General features: G+C 46.7%; 1 long non-coding RNA gene across 2 annotated transcripts in view; it reads right to left on the bottom strand.

Moving 5' to 3' along the window:
* The window catches only part of LOC137859741 (uncharacterized), a 74,080-nt gene that overhangs the window by 53,338 nt on the left and 5,438 nt on the right, over window positions 1-15,304 (bottom strand). Inside the window, exon 3 of one of the 2 annotated variants that reach the window (XR_011098501.1) lies at window positions 11,957-13,817. The exons of the other annotated variant lie outside the window; for it this stretch is intronic. This is a non-coding gene — a long non-coding RNA (uncharacterized lncRNA). Of the gene's footprint in view, window positions 1-11,956; window positions 13,818-15,304 lie in introns of those variants that run through there. 2 annotated transcript variants of the gene reach the window in all.

The following is a 15,304-nucleotide window of genomic DNA, read 5'->3' as shown; positions in this document are numbered from 1 at the left end:
CCCATGGCCTGGGTGCCACTGCTGAGGACTCCCACTCACCGTCAGGCTCATCTCCTGCCTTCCCAAGCGAGGGCCCTAAGCACGTGTCCACCCGCTGTGGCCTCTGCCCACACCATGACTCCAGCCCCAGCTGCATCCTGCAGCAGGGCCTCTGAATTCCCTCAGCATGAGTGGATCCTGGGCTGACATGGAAACGATTGCTAGCTCCCCAAAATAATCCTGGCATGGGGCGTGCACAGCAAGGTGTTTTAGGAACAGAAACATTAAGAGGAAAACAGAAACCAGCAAGCCCACTGGCATGACAGAAAGCATCGAATGCCAAGTCTTTTCATATTTACAGACTCATGCTGTTTATGGGCTTAACCAACTGCTTCACTGAGAGAGAAAGAATAAATAGTGGATTCATTAATTTATAATCCTTGAGACTAATGGAAAGAATGATTAGAGCGTGATAGTAAAGCCATGCTCTTGTCTTGCTTGCCTCAAGTTTAGGGTCTTTCCCTCCTTTTGCTTACAGTCTTTTAAAGCAACATTTAGAGTTAACTTCTCTCACACAGAGTAAAAGCTGAAACACAAGCCAATAAAAATAAGCAGTGGTAAACACGGCAGTAGCCCTGGACTTCGAGTGAGCAGCTGGGCAACCCACATTTTGCTATATTCCTTGACGGGCTGGGGCCAGACAGTCTTACAAGTGCTGTTATTCTTTGCCCTTTTGTGATACAGACTTGAATAATGAAAATGGAAACAGCACATAAACCAACTCTGGTTATTCTAATGACTGAATTGAAAAGTTTTCCTCCAAGGGATCTGATAATTGAGAAAGCAGATTAGAAAAAAGTGGCATAAAATATTACTGTAATCTCTCTGAGACTAGAAAATGTATTACATTGACTAATAAGCAACAGGAAGAGACTTTACATTTCCCTTCACACTTACATTTCCAGTCATTCAGTTACAAAGAAATGATTAGAAGCTTATTTTATTTCTGGAACCTCAATGGAGAAGACAGAAACCAGAAGAATGTGGGGAGTTTGAACCCAAGCATAAAATATAAGCTTTGCTACAGAAAAGATGTCAGCGTGCAAGTGGCAAAAGGAAAGACCAAGATCACTGATCACTGGTGCGCATTGCCTGCTAGAAGCTTGCTGTAAATTGTTATTCCCCTTCAAGGATGTTGTTTGTGAAGTTACCAGCAGACAGGCACGGTTTGTGAAACAGCAATGAGCAAGAGAGCTGCGTAACGCACAGGTTACGCCTGCTGGGCTTGTGCTTTGACCTTAGGCTCTCTGAATCATCCTTTTGAATTTTTGCAAGGACTAGGACCAGTGCTTGATGTTGTTCAGAAATACCAATCTCCTCTTAAAACACCATATACATTACCAAAATATCACTGGAACGATGACTAGAAAGTGCCCCAGCAAGCAGTTCATTCTGGGAGCACGCAGTACCAAAATAGCAAAATGAAAAACCACAAAAGCCAACAAAAGCACTCATTTAGCCAGGGAAAAATACTATCATGAGAGCTTGGAAGTGTGAGTCGCCCCTGGTGCTTATTGGAGCTGCAGCTGCTCCCAGTGAAATGTTCACCACCAAACTCCAGTGGATACAGCATGAAGCCTGCAGTAAGTGGGCAAGCAGCGTACTGTGTGTCACAGACAGGGAGTGCTGCACCAGCTCCTTCCAGCCCAGCTTGCATGCTCAGCGTGAATCCCTTTCGTGTAGTACGTGGCAGGCTTTCCCTGAGCCCACCAGGAGCAGGGGAAAGAGGAAAAAGCTAGCCTGTGATTAACTTTTTTAAAAGAAATTGTATTAATTCCATTCACTAGAGTGGAAAGAATAAATGTCAGCGTGCCACATGTTGGTGAAGTGAAAACAGCTTCTCTAGACTGCCTGTTTGAATCAAAAACATACATATCTAGTTTCGGAATTAGTGAAAGGGACAACTGATTTGTCACTCAGTAGACTATTCTGGTGTTTTACTATTGATATTGTGATTTTGTGTGTCAATTCTGTACTATTCAGGTCCTGCTGCTACTCATGAGGTTTGGGCTTTGGATGCATTACGTGGGAGACTGCTGAGTCCTGATTGTTTCCAGCCCTTACTCGCCAAAATAAATGGTAGCTAGATCAATGCTATTTGGCTTGATGTTGTCATAAGCAAATTAGGGAAGCACAGCCAAAGAAAATATAGAAGAATGTAAAACTGATCAGAAAAGCAGAGGCAGAGAACTGTTAGCAACAGTGCACAGCTGAGAAGGAAGAATACACTGTGTGATACTGGGCTCTGCAGCAGAGCTGCCTGCCTCTGTCCAGGCTTCACATTAAGGATTGCCAGATAGGTTTGGACATCAAAACTTTTTTTTTTTTTTTTTTTTTTTTTGAGAACTTGCAGGAATGTTTTGGGAAAAAAAAAAAAATTCAACATGGAAGACTGAAAGATGTTTCTGCCATGCAGGAATTATCAGCTTCACAACTATGGGGAGAGAAGTTGTCCAGACAGTAGCTCTCCAGAGAGAGATCTGATCAAAAGTGAAACAGGAGTCAGTTGCACCACAGCACTGAGGGGAAACTGACATGAACAGGCCGAGCTGGGAGCCTGCATTGCTCCTGAAGTCACCCCTCCAATGCACACCATTCCTGTAGAGGTGTTAGGAGACTAACACACAGAACAAGGACATCATTCCAGACTAAGGTAAGGAACTAGTGCTGTTACTGGCAGAGGTGGCACTCACTTGCACGGTCAATGAGCTGCTCATTACCCTGAGTTGTCTGGCCTAGGTGCTATATATCAGAGTGCATCACATTGCTTTGACCTCCAGTCCCAACAGCTTACCTCCTGGGAGCACCTGCCAACCTGGAGCTACCTGGGAGCCGTGCAGCAGCTGGATGCGCACAGCATGGCTCATCCCACCCCGACACACTCGGGCAGCGCTCCCCCTGCCCCTCAGCAGGGACATTAACAGAGCTGGGATGTCAGTGGCTCAAGCAGGTGGGATGTGTCCTCTGCCAAGAGATGCAACCACTCGTCTGGGTATTTTCTCGGCATGAAGAAAATCCCCATGTTGGGGAGTGTTTTTAAAAGTTGCCATACCAAGAGCTATACATGTAAATGCAATGCCACTTGGTTTTTGACACAGGAACACAGTAAAGAAGTACATAAGAAGTCACAAAAAAAAAAAGGGGGGTGATTTGCCACTGTTAGAGAAGAAATAAGAAAGCTTTAGAATGATTTCTCATTGGCATATAAGTCATCCAGCACCTTTGTGGATCCTTGCCTTAAAATATAAAGCTACCCTGTTAACTTTTAGTTGGATACACAGATGAGGTGCAGAGCCCTGATGAGACTCAACACCAGTACTCAACTCCAGGAGATGCCACTCAGCTCTCAGAATTGCCTTGTCTCTGAATATCTGCCCAGAAAGTTGGTTTGATTCAGAGGTGTTTAGATTTCGCATGTAGCTCACTTTTGTGTATTTTAAATACACCCTAAGCTTGTACATGCCAAAAGAATGAATACATCCTTGTTTTCACTCACATTTTAGTTTTGTAGCATTTATTCCAGAATTATTTGCATAATGATTTATCAAGAGATAAACATAGGTAATACAAAAAACGCTGAACATGGTAAATGTGCATGTTATTGTCTTTCACCGAGCCATTTACCTTAGAAAATTTCAGTTGTTGGAAAAAGTAGAAGCTGAATCACAACCTATTACAGCATTATTTCCTACATACTCATCACTTACGGCCCCTAAACACTTCATTTCCTACTGTGTGCGCTCAGAGAGAACTGACTGAACCACTACTGTTGTGCCATCAACAGTGCTGGAAGGGGGACAGCAAGTGACACTGGAGACTGGCAGCACTCAGCACTCCCGGATCTGCTGCTATCCAGCAGGTTTACTGACCGTCCCCCTCAGTACGTTACACCAATGGCAACCTGTCACAGGCTGTACACTCCACGGAGTATCCAGCACACACAAAAAATATCTAGATAGAGCCACAAGACAGAGCATGGTACTTTGGCCACTATGAGTGACACGGATCCTTTTTAAAAGTTATCTCAAGTGTATCAGCAACAGCATAAGGTGCAGCCAGCTGAAAGAGGCAGGCCCAGCCCCTTGGGCTGGTTAACTCAGCTCGTTCAGCCAGAAATGGTTCCATCTATAGTACACGTGGCTTTAGCTTTAAGTCTTTATTTTTAAGCACAAGCATTTTGTATTTGAAAAAAAATAATAAGTAACATAACGAAGCCATGTTAATATTAAAAGGAGTTGTGCATCAGCAGTTCACATTGAATGGATATGGGCATTATGTTCACTGGTGCTAGGATACCATGGTGATGGGCCCTGAAGAATTACCAAAAATAGATTAAATGCATGTGGCAAGTGATAATAAGCACAAAATGTTTTCCATACAGTAAAAATGCTGCAGGAAAGCAGAATAATACATTCCATAAATCAGCTCCGCAGATCAACAACTTCCATGCAGAATACTCAGGGATCTGAACGCGTAGTCAAAGCTGAACTCCTAAGCCCAAAATTGCCAAGAAACCAAAATTGGCACTGTCTGCACCTCAAGAAATTCAGACCTAGGAGACTGGCAGAGGATCTGCTGTTGCTAGCAAAAATGTATGAAAGGAGCTGAGAGGTTTGGATTTAAAGTAAGAGACATTAATCACTGGGTAACACCTACCACAATAACTGTGCCTTTCCAAGCTGCTGGAGTCTCATCCCTTTTTGTACTGAGTCAATCAAAATATTAAAAATGTCATTCTTTGAAGCTGTGCTGAGCCAGGCTGCTTGTTCAGTGCTGTAGAAAACAAATCACTCGAAAGTCTCACCGAAGCTGCCCACCATTCTGCAGGATGCTCGCACACAGAATTAAAGACACGTGCAAGAGCCTGCAGCTCTTGTCTAGGAATGACAGGAGGCAGCGTACCCCGCTTTCTCATTAACCACCACCGTGCTGCATTACCACATAGCGCGTGACATCAAAGGGGCATAAAATGTCTGATACAGCACCGCTACTTGCTCGCAGCTGTCAGCAGCGCTTTCTCAAACCATCCCTTATGGAGAAACATGCAGAGTGAAACCATTTGTTTACAAAAACAATAGCTACCTAAAGCCACGCTGAAAATTCATTAACCAGGATGATTTACCACCACCACCATGACTCGCTGTACATATAAATATTTAGGTTGCTACTCCAGATGTTGAGCTGCTGTCAACCTGATGTGTCCGGAGTTTCAGAAGCAAAATTTCTCGGGCTTCAAAGGTTTGTGGGAGCTCCCAATGCCAGGTGGGTCGTGGAGAGGGGAACCAGACCCTCGCAGAAAGCTGCAGGAAAGGATGGGCTTTCCCAATGGCACATCCGACCGCATAGCAATGCACCAGAGAGGTTCAGAAGGCAGCACACTGAGCTGCCTGACAAATGCTAGAGGAAAAGATGGTGAGCGTTGGAGATCAGGGAGGAGACGTGCCCCAGATTTCCATGGCTTTGGAACTGGAGTCAGTACAAAACATGCTGGGGCTATCAGACAGAGCACCTCCTTGGAGAGAGAAACATGGGTGGTGGAGTCCTCACAAGGCCAGTGGGATTTTTTAAACTTGTAAGAGCAACAACAGATCTAATTGCAAAGCCTGTTACTAGGTGACACACCAAGTCCTGACAAACTGTGCTGGATGATATTTTGATATATATCATCGGCCTATGCAGCAAACTGTGCCAAAAATCCACCTTCCATCATCTCCACCCCTCTGCTTCCTTGAATTTCTGAGAAATAAGGCCTGGAGAGCACATAAGCTGACAGAAATCCCCTCAATACCAACAGGTTAAGGACTTCCAACCTGCTGGTCCAGTCTGTCTTTTCTGTAGGAAACAAAGGAACAGCCCAAAACTGCAGAGATGTTTTCTCCAAAATTATTTCTACCTCCTGCTTGTGAACAGGCCAGACTGAAGGATGTGCAGGAAAAAAAAAAAACTTGCAGAAAAAAAAAAGCCAGTACATCAGGCTCTCCAGCTGGATGTGGGGCTTGGTGGCTGCCTTTTCTATCAGCACTGCCTCCTTGTTGGGCTGAAAGGGCTTTGGGAGTCTCTCGCGTCTCCAGGGCCAGCTTCCGCACTCTAGCAACCTTGTACAATTCCACTTTTACTAACAGATAGTTTTTCCTTGTTCCTGCATGGTCAGAGAACAAAGAGAAGCTCACAGGCTCCATAACCTCTAACAAGAGCCTTGGGTTTAAGTGAGGTGTGAAGTTCTGCTGCCAACTGCTTCTTCCTCAGGCACCACCATCTCTTTTGACTGTGACCACAGCAGAGTTACAGCAATGCCTGGACATGTTGGCAGTACGATCCAAAGGGAATGCTTGACCTGCTTTGAAATCCCCCAGCATTCGGACCTAATACGCTCACTGCGGTGTTTGTCGGAGCAAAGGCCTGCTACTTTTCTTATTACAAAATGCTACTCTGAAATGAGAGGACTTGGTTTCACTTTCTTGGTTTCCAGAGGCATTAAGAGATTTCACATAAATTCTGGTATTTGACATTAAAATTTGAATTTGGAAACAGCAGTGTGAGGAAGAGATTTTCAGAAATTAACACAAATAATACTCCCAACCGCACACTATTAAAAAATTAGCAAACCCAAAACTTCAGGCCAGGCGGAAGAGCGGTTTGCAGTAGAGAATTTAGATCACGGGTTATTGTTATTATTCAGCCAGACCTGAGCTGCTCACTCTCAAAACCTGGCGTCCCCTGGGAGCTCTCTAGGACAGTCCCTCACCCAGTCTGTCTTTTCACGAGTTTGAGAGCTGCTGTGTGTTGATAAATTCCTACCTCATTAGCACAAGCAAAGCTCTTTGCTGACAGGGCTTGGTTCAGAAGAAGTAACTGGGGAAAAGAACCGTCAAGTGAAGGATTTGGAAGGGAAATCCCACTACCTACTTCCCAGCAGCTGCCTGCCTCTGTTGAGCAGCGCAACTTGACCAAGACCTAAAATTTAAGGCGGCTTCTCCTCCTCCTAGCACACCAGATCCCCTAAAAACTGGGGATCCGGGAGAACCGAGCCTTCGGGCAGAGCCGCTGTGCGCACCGGCCGGGGACAGACATCATCCTGCAGGCGCTGCCGAGGATTTCGTGCAGCTCCCGGCCTCCCCCGGCTGCGGGGATCGCGCACGGCCGGCTCCAGGCGGCAGCCCCGGCCGCGGGGAGCCGAGAGAGGGCGCCGGTGGCCCGGCGAGCGGCGGCCGGGGCCGGGCCGGGGCCACGGCGGTGGCGGCAGGTGGCGGGGGGCCGGCAGGTGTGCTGCTCGCTGCAGGGCAACTGAGTACATGACGGCACTTCGGCGCCTGGGAGGGCTGCACTCGCATCGGACACGGCACGTTTGGAAAATCAAAATAAGGATAAGTAAACGTCCAAGCTAAGACAAGAGAAGAGCACATTTCAAAGCGCAGCGCTTCGCCCTGCACTCACACCTAGTCTGCAGGCGCTGAGAACGGTTCCCAGAGCCGCCAGCCGAGCGGCACAGCTGCACGTCCACAGCCAGAAAGGGGAGACCCCACTCCAGGAAGGCTGATTTCGAGCAGCGTTTATAAGAAACTCTGCTCTGCTGACAGGTCAGCCTCTTCACTTTCGTGTGAAGCGAGTGCAGCTAGTTTCTACCTAACACAGTCCTGAAAAGTGTTCTTCCTCTCTCACCCAGACAATTACAAGTTACTTTGCGTATAGCTAAAACCCTGATTTTGTAAGTCCTGCAAGCTAAAGAGCAATCTGGTGCCCATACACTGAAACTACTAGCTAACTACTAGCTAATATTATATTCCACATGAAAAGCATTTTTTTCTTCCCCTTTTCTGCTGTCTTATTTTGCAGGTAAGGGCTCTCCTAAATGTATGTCACAGAGGCAAAACAGCATCTCCGCACTAGCAAGTACTGCACAGCTAAGCTGAGGGCTGATTTCAGTAGCCTGCTTTCTCCTTTTTTTTTTCTCCGAAAAGCATCTTTAGACCACAGCCTAAACAAAAGCTTATGATGACTTCCAAGTTTGGCCTGAGATGTATTGCTAACGCAGTGTCCAGAGCAAGCCAGGTTTATAGCTTGGTTTCAAAAACTCAGGGTTCGGTAAGGCTTCTGTCCCTAGAACAGCAGCTGCAGAACCCCAATCACGTGTTTCCCAACTCTCTCACTGAAGACACATCCCTAGTTTGATTCCAGATCAGGGCCAGTGCTAGAGGTCTCTGGAGGAGAACCAGAGCTGTTACCAGATTTTCCATGTCCTGCTGCAGAAGTGGCAGACTGGCATCAGCAGACCTTCCCTCAAATTTTTGGCTTGAAACACATTTCTACTTCATTGCCTACATTAGCATGAGGATTCCCAAAAACAGATGCTGCAAGAGCTGTGGCCAACTTTGACAACTGATACCAGTAAATTCAAGTATCCTGAGCTTCATTTTGGCCTCCACACCTACCAGAAGAAGACTCAAGTGTCCTGCAGCAAGTGGTGGACAAGCTGCATGTCTGAAGTTGTTCCTGAGCCTCACGTGCCCTTGTTGGGATCCACGGCCGAAAGCACGACAGACACCAGTTGAGTCAGATGCTGCTGCTCCATTTTATTGCCTGAATAGCCTAACTTTGATAGTGAACTTTACAGGGGCGGACAGTGTTTCACACAAGATTATTGGTCAAAAGCACTCAGACAAACAACTATAAGAAAACAACCCCACCTGCAAGAAAAGAACCCCCCTTGTGATTAACGGTCACATAGACCTTGTCCTTGAGGCCAGCTGCTGGTAACAATATTTTTCTGAGTTCCTTAATTGTGCGATGTGGGAGTCATTGCCGTGGGAGCTTCTCATAGTTACCCTGGTAGCTTGGTTTGCTCAGCTACAGCAGGCCATGAGATTTTCTAAGGCCTACTTCTGGTTGCTTAAGGCAAGCTCAGATCGAACAATTGTTCCACGGGCACATGTCCAGGCCCTGTATGCTAATTCCCAACATGCCCTCAAGAGGGAACCTCAGAGAAACACCAGCCAACTCCACACACCAGTGGCTTCAAGGGAGCCCGCAGACTTACTATGTTAGGTAGAAGTTAAGGGATCAAAGGAAGCTCAAGATGGCCATCAGTAGACTTAATTTTCCACTTAATTTTGGCCTGAATTTGACTCCTATCTGTTGTCAGCCTCCCAAATACACACCTCCTGCATGCATGCAGCAGAACCATGATTATAACTTACTCCAGAACCCCAGAATCAAGCTAATTTTTTTTTTTTTTTAGTAAAGCAGGTTCCTAATCCATGGGCTATACAAGGATTTTGTTCAGCAGAAATCACAAAACTCAAATTATGAAATAAATTTGCCATTCTAGAAGATTGGCTTATGACCATAATTTGCAAATTCAAGAGACTCAACTGAGCAGTGTGAAGCAAGTTCACAGAGTGCTGCTCAGAGGTGTAGGACTAGGCATCTCCACAAGGGAACCGGCAGAGCCAGGATTTGCACAGCATCAGAAAATCTGGGAGCCTTACATCAGCATCAATACACAGACTCTGCAGGGCTTTGTTTTGTTTTTAAATGTTGGCAAGAGGGGCACTTTGCTCTGTCGGCCAGACTAAAAGTAGGGTTAGAAGGCACAGTCAGCAGTACAAGCAGCCATTTATACTTTGTGAGGACAGTGAAAGGCTGCCCCTCCGGATGCAGTGAAGCACCCTTGTTCCTAGCAGCCCTAAGCCCGAGCCAGGGCTTCAGGCCGGAGGCTGCAGAAGTGGGAGGGTTTTACTCCAGGCTCCTGGGAAGGTCTCAGGGCTTGGTGACAACTGACAGGAATAAACATCACTTGCTGCTTCTTAGCCTTGGGCCAAGGGAAGCCTGTGACAGGAAGGCCACAGGGCAGAATTAAGACCATTTCCACGTGAGTGGGGTTTACTTTTGTCTTACTCCATCACTTGCTATTCCAGCTGCAGAGGACCCCCAGGTGAAGCAGTGCCTTCACAGCTCAAGCTGCCCCCAGTCCTACAGGCAGCTTGTACTCTATCCTCAACCATACACTGTACCCGGCCCAGACTGTACAAAACCCATCAATCTGCTGGTAGCAGGGTTTATTATAGCAGTGCAGGCTCAGCAAGATAACTGCAGAGGAAGGGAGGATGTGAAGTTTGATCGGGATAGCAAAAGAGAGATGCACCAGCAAGGGGAAAAAGCCAGGGCAGGAATGAGCTCAGTATTTCCCTGGCACTATCAGCAGGCCTAGCCACCACCAGTAGGAACGAAAAGGAAAGTAAGATTTGCTCAGGGACTATGTGAAAGGGAAGCCTGATGGATAAAAGGGCAGAAAAGCAGGAGCAGGTTGATTTGTAAAATTAAAAGGTGCAAGAGGAAGGGCAAGAACCAGGACTATATCTGTCACTTGCCTTTCCCCGCCCACTCAGAAAAGCTTCAAAAGAGATTTGGAAAGAGAGAGGAAAAAAAGACTGACAGATATTACTGTTCCAGCCACTGAGTCATGGCAGGAAACTACTGATACTGTAAACTAGTGCTGTAAGGTCAGAGACTGAGTTTTACCAATGCTCACTGCAAGGGGAACAAATATTCAGTGGTGGGGATTTGTCCCTTTCACAATTATTGGTGTTACCGTAGAACTGTTTCACCAAGCATGTTCAAAAAAAGCCATATTTATTTTAAAACATTTCAGATGCTCTCTTCTTCCTCTTCCTGCATCTTTATTTTCATTGCAATAAATGCTTAAGAGAAAGATTTTTAAAAAAAGTAGAAAAAAACCTCCAGTCACTGGGTGCTTGGGCTACTCCAACTCTTCTAAGCACTGTGCCACAGGAAAATTGTTTTATTATGATCTTCTTATCCTTCCATCAAATGAGTCACTGGCAGTTGTCACCATCTATGTGGCCTTTTCAGACAGTCAACATCAGTTTTGTCAGTGTAGTACACATGCAATGGGTGGAATTACTTGACACAGCCATCCTAATTCCCCCAGGAACACAGCAAAGTGAAACAGAGGTTTGCTGACATACACAGCACATGCTGAGTGCAGAGGACTCCAAAGCCTCCTCCCAGCCCTGAGCCAAGCTCCACTACACTCCCTGCTCTGTCCAGACCCGGGCAGACAGGCTCATCCAAGGCTGTTTGCATTTTTATCCCCCACCAAAAGCCAAGCACCTCAAGCCCCAAAGGATTCCCAGCTGCCAACCAAAGGCAGGTGCTGGCTGTAAGGACAAATAACAGATTTTGAGCTAACAAGCTCTGCCAGAAAGGTGAGGAGCCACCTAGCCCCACTGTGCTGAGGACAGGGAAACAGCAGGCACTGGGGGTTCAGAGGTGATACAGGAAGGAGCAACACAGCACGGGACACGGATACTTGGAACTGCTAGCTGCATCCTACTATTTGTTAATTAGTTTTTAATGACCCACTTCTGCTTTGCTCCTTTTGCCTGGGCACAGCCACTACTGCTTTGTCACTGCCCATCACAGCGGGCTCTGCCAGGAGGCTCGTCCCACTGCAGGGGTTAAGACGTAACGGGATGACTGCACACATCTGCTGCAGTAACCCACTATGCCAGCAACTTTCCATCTCAGTCATCTTCAGCTAATTGCTTCCATAAGTCCCAAGGGTCTCTCTCCAGCTCATCTGAGTCACAGCACCAAGCCCGAACCAGCCCCGGCTGAGCACAGTTCAGCAGAAGGACACGTTCTCTGTGCTCATAATGCCGGCAGGGATTCAGGGAGGAAGTCAGTCATACCAGTGAAAGACACTGGTGACCCTTGGAGCCTGTGCCCTTCTTCCTCAATCAAGAATATAAAGCAAAACCACACGAAGCAGGAGGCTAGAGCATTTAGTCCAGTGATACACAGAGCAAGGGGATGCAGGGAAGCTGTAGGGCTGAAACCAATGTTTACCTCATGTCAAGCACAGAGGCAACTGGTGTCAAAGTACTGAAGAGCTGAAGCGTAGAATCCCTCCACCTTTTCCTGGCAGCAGCTTTAGATGCTGCTTAAGAGCTTTTCTGCTTTTAGTTAAAATTTGTGACATTACAGAAACAAGTCAGATGGTATGTGCACTGTACCACCATAGCATGGCTGAGCTTCAAAGCATTCCTGGCAGAGATCATTATCCAAAATAAAAAAATAAATTATTCCCTTCTCATCTGGGCTTACAGGTACTGACGATGAAGATGACATGATGATTTCCAGCAGGGGAGCAACATTTGTGTCAGTTTCCACACCAAAAGCAGCCATGGAAAAGGGTAAAGAATATAATGACTCAGTATCACAGGGCGGAGACTAATTAGCAGCAGATCAGGAGCAAGCAGTGGTCTCTGGAAGAAGGTGCTTTCATGAGCGAGCACGATCTTACTCATCTCCTGTCTTGATCAACTGCAGAGGTTTCCACAAAACCAATGCTAACCAAGGCTACCTCACTGTCACACACAAACTGGAAAAAAAAATGTTTTTGTTTCTTTTAAGAGAAATGCCTCTTTGGGACCTTCCCTACTCTTTACTTCCAGCATCCAGTTTAGCCTGGAAAGGAGAAAGCCTCCAGAGTAACCAAACCCTCACTGTACAGCATGAGTTCCTCTCAGTCAGAGCCTCAGTCAGCTCTCGGTTCAGTGAGGGCTGATAAATTAAGAACGAGGACAGCACTGCCCTTTCCCTCAATGCAAATAAGTTCCAGGGTCAGTCCAGCTATTGCTTCTTTCAAGACATGATACAGCACTCAGCGATTTTGGACAGCCAGGGAACTGAGCACCCACCTTTCCCCTTGTTCAGAAACACTAAGAAAACGTTTTACCTAATTAGTTACCACAGTACCCTGGCAGCAAGGTGAATTTTATTCCTGCTGTAACAAGCCTGTCACTGCTCTGGGTTTATTAGAAAAGTACACTGTGACTACACTGAAAGATTATTCTTGTCTTATAAATGATTTAGGTGATTTTTCCAGGAATATATTGGGAAATACTGACAAATCTAAGATTTGAATCTAGGCCTCCTAGGGCTCCTGCCTATTCTTAATGTGACTTACTGGATTGCCTCCTAGTAAAAATTTTTTCTTCTGAAAAATCTATTGCTTACTTAGGGAAGTTTAAATTCTCAAAAGCACAAGAACTGATTTGTTTGTTTTTAACTAAAACAGCAAGCGCATTTTTCAGGGGCTGATGTTTGCCCATTCGTACTGAGAGAGGCTTCTGCCATTAGCATTTATCTTTAGTTTTGCGAGGCTGAGGGAAGGCGCTGCCTGTATGAATTACAAAGCCCCCGTTCCTCGGGATAAATCCAAGGGTGGGCAGTGGGGCTCCGCCCTGCTATACACTGCTCCTTGGTGTCCCTCAGGTTTTCCTCATGTCTTCTTGTGCCCATCAGCAGCACCAAAACAAGACACGCTTTTTACTCTAGGACACTATCGATAATTTAAATGCCAAAAATGCCAGCTACTGCAGAATGCCTTTAGCCCTCATATACTGGTGGCTTATAGATCTACCACTCATTAGTTTCTCCACAAAGAAGAGTGAGGAAAAGGATCAGACAGCAGGTGTGTTTGGGAAGGAGGGCAGCAAGCATCCAAGAGGCCATCTGATCCCCCTCTGAGAGTGTATAGCTGGGAGGTCTTGAGCTGGCCCCAGGTTAGCCTGGGCTGCAGCAGGGTCAGTGCGGATGCTGCACAAGCCACGGGAGATGGGGGAGATGGGGCTGCCTGGCAAGCACCAACCTCCTGGCTAGTGCAGGTGCCTCTGTGCAGCACTACAGCTCCCCGACTGTGTACAGGCTGGGAGGCACCTCCCGTGATGACACCTTGCCTGAGCACTGCTGATCTGCAAAAATAAAATGAACATGGGTGAGCACAGGCTCTGTAAAATATTTTGAAGGGTTTTAACAACCACCTCGTTATTTGGTGACCAGGAGTTTGACAAGCAAAGGCAATAGATGCCACCCACTCAACCCAGCTGAGGTCTGAACCATGCCATCATCATGACACAATGACGAGGCCCTCCGGCTCTCTCTTGCCTTGCTGCCCTGTCATTACAGCATTTCCCCAAGGCAGCAGGAACACTGGCATCCCATAAATCCTCCTCTCCTAGGCAACAAGCTGACTGACTATTCATTTCCTACATTTGTTTTCTCATTCATTCTGGACTGCATAACAGGTAGTTCCATCCACAAGGGTTTCTACCTTTGCAGCTTACGATTGTTTGAAGCAGCCGAAGTGATCTGGGAGCTTAAATCAGTGTCAGCCTAGGCTGATCACACACCATCTCCCTGCAGCTGTGGCTGGGCAGACTCCTATCAAAGCCAGCCAGGCTGGGAAAGGCGCAGAGAGCACTTGCTCTGACACAGCACAGTCTGGGTGACCCCCAGGAGTGCTCTCACCAGCTGAGGTCTGGTGGTGGGATGAAAGAGTGATGAGTTGGGACAGACCCCTCAATCTATTTTGAAAATACCATTCATGGTAAATTAAACTTCCCGGGTGGCCCAGCCACTCATGGGAACAGGACCTCAATTTTGTATCCCTCCACAGCTTGAGAGGAAACATCAGCACCTGAGCAGCGGCACAAGCAGAGAGGTGTAGTCCCTTATGTAAGGCATGGCTCGCCAAACAGCCCTTGCCTCTTTCCTCAGAAATGGCTGCACAAATGTTGTCCCCACTGGTGCCTCAGCCTGCCGTCTGGGGCATGAAATCTGCCAGCTAATTCCCAAATGTCACTTCAGCTGGTGGACAAATCCCCACGGTCTCAAATCTTGTTCCACTCTTGTGAACCGTGGCTGCAGAAATGATGATGGAAAAAACAAACAGACCAGCACTGAGAAAGTACCACAGTGTATGTGAGAGACACTTTCTCTCTATATGGTTCATCGCCAGATGAAATAAACACGAAAGACCAAGCACTTTGTTGGGTCTTGTGGTGACATCCCACAGACCACCACAGCTGGCCACACTGCAGCCCACACTCCTCTGAACTCCTCACTGATCTTCTGCATGACAGTTTCAGAAATCCCAAACCAGTGGGTACAGTTGACTTACATATATTAATTTCAACTGTGCATAAAAAGACTCCTTCATTACAGCTTAAAGCATGGCAGTTACAATAAAGTTTTCAGGCTTTTCCCTGTCTTCTGCTGGCAAGACAGGTTTTTCCCATACATGTGAGGAAATCTTCCCAAACGGTATCAGGGAAAAAAACACATCTCTTGAAAGCTGCCCAAATCACTAAGCTTGCAATGAGTGATGCAGTAGCTGGGGAGTAACTAAGAGGACTGGGCCTGTGCCTGCTCAGTGGGAGAGACAAGGTGTTAGCAGATG

This window comes from Anas acuta, chromosome 7, assembly GCF_963932015.1.
Source record: "Anas acuta chromosome 7, bAnaAcu1.1, whole genome shotgun sequence".
Lineage (NCBI taxonomy): Eukaryota > Metazoa > Chordata > Aves > Anseriformes > Anatidae > Anas > Anas acuta.
The sequence above is the reverse complement of the archived record's forward strand: the minus strand, read 5'-3'. Positions and strand labels throughout refer to the sequence as shown.